The following is an 8,371-nucleotide window of genomic DNA, read 5'->3' on the forward strand; positions in this document are numbered from 1 at the left end:
CCTTGTACAAGCCACCCAGTGATGTTAAAAGTATTAATCATGAAACTAAGAATCATCAGTGAGAGTAAAAATAGCAAGGCTTCTGCACATACCTTTTTTTAAGCCTCACACCTACTCAGAAATGATCTGTCGGTCAGCTGTCAAGAACTGCTTGGTTGGGCTGGGTTTTTTTTCTTTCTTTTTATTACTATTTAATTTTAGAGCAAATGCTTCTGATTCATAAAAACAGAGTAACTGTGAACACATTTTCCAAACCAGCCCTCTCAAAAATGCTTTGTTTAGGTCTTGCAAAAGACCAATCTCAAAATAAACTTTTTCAGGGGTTTTTTAAATGTCAGTGATAGCGTCTTTGCTCATATTTCTGCATTCCCCTGTTTTGCAACCCAAACATTTTTATCACTGTAGGAGTCATACCTGAGACACAGAAAAGAAAGAGAAATCTTCTGGCAGAAAACCCACAGGATGGATTTGACTGGTTTCATCAGAGATGACTGTCGTGCAGAGATCAACAGACACTTTGAAATTACAAGATTTAACTATTGACAAGGTACCACCGGCTACTCTAATCCTAAAAAAACCTGCTCCCGGGGACCAGCATATTACAATGATAGAACAAACTCAGTATTTGCAAATAGCATCACTATTAACAACAGCATTTCATTTTCAGTACTGAGGACCCTGCTGCATCAGCTGATATACTCTGTATGTGTCAATGCTCGCAGTAATAAAATACCTCTGACACCTCCAGCCCCTTCAGGCCATCTAAGACACGGCCCCTGTGGTCACCACGTTCATTTTCTCTGCGCACCTTCAGAAAGACACCTCTGGCTCCTCTGCTTCAAGTTTTGGCTGCTTGTCCCAGGTTTTGGAGCTTTCCACAACTCCTTTACTTTGTCACTTGGACACAGTCAGGGACCAGCCACCTCCTTCAACCACCACCCCCCTTGAAAACCCCCTCGGCCACTCTCCATACCTCCCCTCACCCCACACCGACATGAGTTCAGCCAGCAAAAAGCCCCTGAAGAAACAAAATGGCACCTTCTCCACCACGTCCCGTCCTTCAGCAAGGCAACGTCACATCCCCCCGCTGATGCCCTCGGATCAGGCCAGCATCCCCACGGCTGTGAAAGGCCAAAACCAGTGACTCAAAACACATATATGTGTTTCTTGGGCCAGCAGCACGCTCAGCACAGCACAAGCCAAGGGTGGAGGAAAAGCATCCCCAGGCTAAAGAGTTGACAGTTGTGGTGTTTATTCTATTCCTAGTAACACTACCATAAAGTTTTAATACATGCTTCATTAAAACAGCAACTGTTTGTCCAGCCAGTCAATTATCACTCATAATCACAGCTATATAACTATATACTGACTTCTACAGATGTTCTCACATCTGTGCGAAACACTCTCCACCTCTGCGACATCCTTATAACATCTGTTAAATATCTGTAAATATTTTCTCAATTTATAAATGATACTGTCTTGCTTATAATGCTTCCACTGTCCCACTACCCCATGCGCCCCTTTAAATCATTAAAAAGGTATTTCCTTGTTGTTTACAATGTACTAGCCTCTTGATAGCTCTTTGCTGTATCTATTTAAATGGCTTTTAGATTTTCACTTAGTAACAGATTACACCGAGCCTCCATCTTATCACAGGAGTTATTAGGACCTAATCCTTTATAAGCACTAAAGTTATTAGACTTGTGAGAATATTTTCTTCCCTTCCATAAATAATCTGTTGGAGAGTTAAAAAAAAAAAAAAAAAAGAGGGGAAAAAAAAAAGCCACTTGCATCGCTGTTCACCCAGGCAACAGCCCCAACCCCGGAGAGAAAATCTGCCTCGCCTGCTCCTCCTTTGCCCCCAGCAAAGAAAATCAAATTTGTTTGTACCTGAAGGCACTAAATCCTGGCCAGCACCCCCCTGTCACCGCAAGAAAAAGTTCCCGGAGGAGGTTTGGCTGGTGCGACCAGAGCTAACCCTAACGCTGGCACTGCAGGAGGGGCGCGCGTGGGCTTCGTGCGGCAACGGGACCCCCTCCCTTTGAGGGAATTGGGAGAAAAGATGGGGGGGGGAGCAAAGTGGTCACAGAAATACAGCCCCTTTTGGCTGATGTGGCTGGCAAAGAGCCAAAGGTGGGGGTTTTGGGGGGGGGGGGGGTCACCCCATCTTGGGTGGGGTGTGGGTTGCAGAGCCTGAAAGAAGCACTGCTGATGCAAAGCAAGGCGTTCCCATCAGAACGGTTTGCAAGAAAAGAGCCATTTTAGGCTGCTTTTCCCGTTTTTAAGCCGATGTCTCCAAGGCAAAGAAACAAGGCAAAGAAAAAAAAAAAAAGGTGAAGTGAGGGAAAAGGGGCGAGACCCCAGGTACAGAGGGATCTGGAGAGACCTTCGCACACCCCCTCCATCCCCGCACCCACAGCACCCAACCGAGCGAAGATGCTGCTCTGCTCGGACACCACCTCCCCCTGCCCACAACATTTTCCTCCCCAAGAGCACCAGGGGCGCAAACTGATTTTTGAAAGCTGTCCTATCCAAGGGGCAGCAAAACTTGGGGACGGGGGAGATTCACAGGGCAGGGGGGTGGGAATTGCTTCCATTCTGCAATGGCTCCATCCCTTCCCACCCCAAAGAAAACCCCACGGGCTGACACGACTCCACTGCAGCTCTTCGATTTTTGCCACCCAAGTCCCACCGCTGTTTGACAGCTGCCTGCCACGCCGCTCCGCTTATAATTAATGCTGTTTTCTGCTATTTTGATAAGAGATCACAATCCTCCCGCTCCGGTCTTCTCCTCTGCCCCCCTCCCCACCACCCATGTCCTGCGACGGGAGGTTGCTGCCTCCCTGAGCAGCACAAAGCTTGGTCCTGGGCAGGGCTGAGGGTTGGAGAAAAATGGGGGGGGAAACAGGGTGGGAAGATGGAGCAGAGCCCTTTTGGAGGAGGAAACCTCAACCTGCGCGACAAGACGCGCAAACAGCATCTCCAACCGCTCCCGCTAAATAAAAGCGTGGTGGGTTTCTGGAGAGCATCTCCAAGAGGTGCAGGGAAATGGGGAGGCAGATCAGCTCTCTTCCCCCCCCCCCCCCCCCTCCAAAATCCTCCCTGGCTCCTTCATTCCCAGCTGGACACTGACAGCCTGCGATGCCAGAGCATCCCATCGCCTCTCCCGGCTACAAAAAAAACACAGATGCTCCCAAAGTTACCACCTCGCAACCGCGGTGAAACAACCCCAGAAGAGCAGCAGCGAAGCGCTGCTCTCCGTACGGAAGAGGGAAGTTTTTCCTGCCCTCTGAGGCAGCCTCGCTCCTCCAGTCCCCTGGAAAATACATTTGCAAAAAGGCAGCTGGGAAGGGCACAAACAACTCCCTGCAAACTCCTCGCAAACTCTCATTCGCTCGCTTTGCCCAAAGCTGCGATTTGCCTCCGTCGTCTTGGGCTTTTTTAGGGTCTCTCCACAAAAGAGACGCTCGTTGCAGCACGCACTGGGAAAGTCACTTGTTCAGCAGCCCAAATTTCCGTGCGTAGCAATTTCAGAGCGTTTTTTTGCTAAACAACAGAAAAAAAAAAAAAAAAACAAAAAAAACCACCACATCCCCAGTTGACTGCGCCGAGGCGAGCGCGGAAGCCTTGACAGCTCCAACAGGACATCTCATCCCACGACATGTCTACTGTTAATGCAAAATAAATCATTGCTGTGTCTCTCGGCTTTTTCCCCCCCCCCCCCTTTTTTTTTTTTTTGTTCTCATGGCATGTCTGCAATTTTGGCATTCAAAGGCAAATCGGCTGGGCTCCGAAGCCTGCATGCCCCTTCTCATGGCTTCTTCCCAGCACATACAAATGCCCTACACTTTTCCCACCACTGAGTCCTGCGGAGGGGGGGACCCCGAGGACAGATCCCATCCTCTTTCCTCCACATTTAATTCACCAGCGCAACCTCTCCGACCAACAAAAGAGTTGAACCAAACGTGTGGCACATCGTCTTTCTTCTTTTTCTCCCCTCAAAATGTTTATTTTCAGTTTTTAAAGACACCTTGACCCGCCATGTTGAACTGACAAGCTTTATAAATATTCATTTACCGCAGTTCGGGAGCGCTACGGGAAAATATGTATAGATCAGGGCTGCACATTTTGGCACAGCTGATTGCTTTCTTTTCTTTTCTTCCTCCTCGCCTTTTGCAGCAGCTTTTTTTCCCCCTCTCCCCTGCAGATTCCGAAGAAACCCACCCGCACACCCAAAATAACTCTTTCCGAGACGTGCATCAGCCTAGTAAATTTGAAAGGAGGTCGCAGAAGCACTTAGCAGGAAAGCACCAAAACGATAGATACTACTTTAAAAAAAAAAAAAGAAAGAAATGAGAGCCTGTAAAATGCGATACGCTGAGGTAAAAAGAAAGCCCCTACATGCCTGCGATGAATTGCACAGGCAGCGCAAATCCTGCCCGTGGTAACTCCGGCGTGCCCTGCCCAGGGGGGGGAGCGGCACCCACGAACCGGAGCGCAGGTACCGGGGATCTGCCCGAGCCGCCCCGCCACCCGCCCGCAAACACATCCCAACAACTCCACCGCCGCCTTCTCCTTCGGAGGAGGAGGGAAAAAATGATAATAATTTAAAAAAAAAAAAAAAAAGTTAAAAAAATACTAAAAAAAAAATTTTACTAAAAAATTACTAAAAATACTAAAAAATTACTTTTAAAATTACTAAAAAATCCTAAAAAATCCTAAAAATATTAAAAATACTAAAAATACCTAAAAATACTTAAAAATACTTAGAAATTACTTAAAAATACTAAAAAAAAAAACTAAAAAAATACTTTAAAATACCAAAAAAAAAATGCACACCCAGCTTCCTCCGCTAAAAAAAAAAAAAAAAAAAATTAAAAAAAACATTTTTAATGTATCTTGCAAGGGGAGAAGCGACTCTCTCCACCCAAGCAGTGCAAAACCCAATAAAGGGAAATACCAGCCGGGAGGGGTTGGGGTGATTTTTTTTTTTTTTTTCTTTTGGGGGGGGGTTTGCCGGGCGCGGTACCTTACCTGGGCAAGTTTGGCTTTTTGGGGGGAGGTGTTTTTTTCTTTTTTTTTTTTTTTTCCCGCGCCTCAGCGGCGAGCCCCCCGCGTGCGCGGCGCTGCGCGGAGCGGAGCGGAGCCGACCCGTCCCTCTGCCCGCACTCGCGGCAGACTCATTCCAATATGGCATCCGCGCAGTGCGCATGCCTGCCGCTCTTTTTAGGGCTTCTTTTTTTTTTTTTTTTTTTTTTTTTTTTTTAATTTAGCAGCCAACTCCTTCGGTGACCTTTTTCAGCAGTTTCAAAAAAAAAAAAAAATAAAAAAAAATTCACATACACATCCCAACCACCATCGCCCCGGCTCCTCCGCGCTACGCGGCCGCGGTGATTCCGCGCCCCGAGCCGTGCCTCCGCCTGGGAAACGGACTAAATAACCGAAGGGAGGATTAAAAAAAATCACCCGTGAAAGCGATGCCGCGGTTCCTCCGCGGGTGCGGGGGGACCGCGCAGCGATCCCACGGTCTCGCCGTCCGCGCGTGAAAGGCGATAAAATCCCATAAAGCATTTTATTCCGCCGGGAAAGTGGGAGCTCTGCCTCCGCTCTTCCCCTCCCCACCGCTCTCCGCAACCTTTGATTTCGGTTTTTCCCCTTATTCCGTGTCGCGAAAAAACTTCCAGGGAGGGAGATAGGGAAAGAAGGGAAAGCAAAAAATACACCGTGTCCCCTCCAGCCCCGTCCCCTCCGCTTCCCCAGGTTCCTGCATTACCTGTTTATTCCCCGTTGCAGAAAATAAATTAAAATAAAAAAGCAGGCGAAGGCACAGGGCGAGATGCAAAATCAACTGGTGCGCACCCCTCCGCCCCGCCCGGCGCGCAGGCACACGCACAACTTTCGGTCCTTTGCACGCTGGGTTCTTTCTTTCTTTTTTTTAATTTTTTTTTTTTTTTTGGTTATTTCTTTATTAAGCGGTTGCAGGGGATTCACGGCAGAATTGCGCTGAACGTCGGCGTGTGCGGCTGTGCTGGGGGGGTGTTTGCACGTACAGCCACACTGCGGGATTTTTCTGATTTTTTTTTTTTTTTTTTTTTTTGAGAAAATCAGCCCCAATGCAGGGATGGAAAGTCTGGCCAGACACCACTGCCCATGCCCCCCCTCTCCGACTGTTCCTACTCCCAGGGATGCAAGAAAAACCCCCAAGGGACGGGATGGGGATAAAAGCCCCCTCTGCAGCCGGGTTTATTGGGGATGCTCCGACCGGTGATGCCCAGCCGATTTCGGAGCTTTCCCTACCCGGATTTGCTTAGCAGCGGGGCTGTGGGTGTATTTTGTACGGATTTTGCTCCCTCTCTTTGCAGCCCTGCCCAGGGGGCTGCATAATGCTTCTTGCTGGGGATTTTTGGAGCCCCGAACCCCTTCTTCTTGCAGGCAGGCAGGGGCTGCATCCCTGATAGGGCTGAGGATGCAAGCGGATGCTTTTGGAGCATCCTCTGGGACAGAGGCTGGCACAGCACATATATATTCAACAGGTCTGGAGGAGAGCCGAGGGAAGGGATATCGCTCCTGCAGGGCACCAACTGGTCCTCGGCTTTGCCCTTTCCACGTTGAAATTCACCCCAAACGCTGGTGTGTCTGTCCCCACGCCCGGGCTGCCAAATTTGCCTCTCAGCCCACAGGCTCAGACACAATCGCTGTCTCCACTTGCTTTTCTCCGGTCATTTCTGAGCCAAGGTTTGAAGTTTTCGGGTGATCTTGTGAGCATCCCTTCTTGCAGGAGCAGGGGATGGTGTAACACCTCAGGACACGGCAGAGCGGTGACACTGATTTTCCACATGCGGCCCCAGCGCTCCTCTGTCCCCTTGCAATCACCAGCACCCTTTGCACTGGTTCTTGCTGGGGATTCATCGCTGAACCTCCCCAGCCCCTTTCTCTTCCACTCACACCATACTCTTTCTTTTCCACCAGCCTCTCATAGACACATTAGCACACCTCAGGGGTTTTGTGCAAAAAAGGCAAGCGAGGAGTGCAACAGAGATGAAGAAAGGTGTGATTTTTTTTCTGGGATACATTCATGGAGAAGATACTGAAGACCAGAGAAAAGAGCAAATATTGCAGACGGTGCATTTCTTCACCATAATCCACGTTCTTGCCATTCACAGTCTATCTCTGAAAGGTCACTGAGATGGGTTCAGCCCCTCCTGCTCCAGCAGAGTTCCTGTAAAACATACAAATCACACAGTTCATCTTTTTCAGGCTTTGGGTCAGATGGGATTTCAAAACAGCAAGGGAACACTGTCAGAACTTCAAAATAAGACCAAAAACCCAACAGATGCCAGGAAAGCATTGAAGTCCCATTTCTCCAGATGATCATGGAAGTGGTTGACATTTTCAGCATGGTGACATTTCAGATTTTCAACATACTTTTGAAAGGAAGATGCTCTGCACACACGATGTCTCTGTTCTAGCTCCTGTTAACCTGCTCTAAATTAGGTTACACTGAGATTCCTCTTGCTGCAGCATATTTTGATCTAAAGCTGGTGGCGGGTGACACTACCGTCATCCAGCTTAGGGACACAGCCACAGCGGCTCTCACAGCATTTCAGATGTGCCTCCATCTCCTTTCCATTAACACCAGATGTCTTTGTGCTTTATTTCCAGTCACACTGAAGTACTCTTTGCAGGAGCTTCTGTTCCACTGACTTCTCTAAAGCTTCTTCTTCCCTCTTGGCCTTGGTTTTCTCTGCCCTGCCCTCTTTTATTTTTATTCAGAGGCTATTTCTGAGGCACTGACAGTGCATTTGGCCCTGTATATGGAGACGTAGAAGAAAGCATTATCCTTGTCCAAAGAGTTTCTGATCTAAATTAGCTCTGTGGAAGGTTTCCAAAGAGGTGGATTAAAAAAAAAAAATGTAAAAATAATCAAGGCTGAGGAAGAAAATCCCTTCAGAATTTTTTCTAGGTGGCTGCTACAATAAGACTTTCCAATATGAATGAAAAGGTGCAGATTTATATCAGGTCTGATCTGAAGATGACTGTAACGGCTCCTGTTGGCAGCAAAGACTTTGGATCTTGCTCATAGCTGAGAATACAAATTGGTTTAGTGGACATGAACTGCAGTAATAGCTGAGAGATTTTGTTTTAATGCTACCTTTTAGAGCATCACTGGGAAAAAGAAAGCACTTTGAGAAATACTAAATTGTCCCTGTATAGTATCCTAAGATGTAAAATGGATTTAATCCCTGGTGAAAAAATCACACCGAGGTTAGCTCCAGTTTTAGTCTCCGTGATGCGGTGTTCTCAGGGATGTATCTTCAACTGATCAAAAGCAACTTGGTGACATTAATTTCCCTGCTACCCATACTATTTA

At 47.7% G+C, this 8,371-nt stretch overlaps 1 protein-coding gene across 1 annotated transcript in view; it reads right to left on the bottom strand.

Annotated features, from left to right (window-relative positions):
* The window catches only part of SFMBT2 (Scm like with four mbt domains 2), a 123,494-nt gene extending 117,058 nt beyond the window's left edge, over positions 1-6,436 (bottom strand). The window contains exon 1 of the mRNA XM_069801566.1: positions 5,035-6,436. The gene's annotated coding sequence lies outside the window, so the exon portion shown is untranslated. The remainder of the gene's footprint in view (positions 1-5,034) is intronic.
* Between the last annotated feature and the right edge of the window lie 1,935 nt (positions 6,437-8,371).

The sequence above is a fragment of the Haliaeetus albicilla genome, chromosome 14 (assembly GCF_947461875.1).
Source record: "Haliaeetus albicilla chromosome 14, bHalAlb1.1, whole genome shotgun sequence".
Lineage (NCBI taxonomy): Eukaryota > Metazoa > Chordata > Aves > Accipitriformes > Accipitridae > Haliaeetus > Haliaeetus albicilla.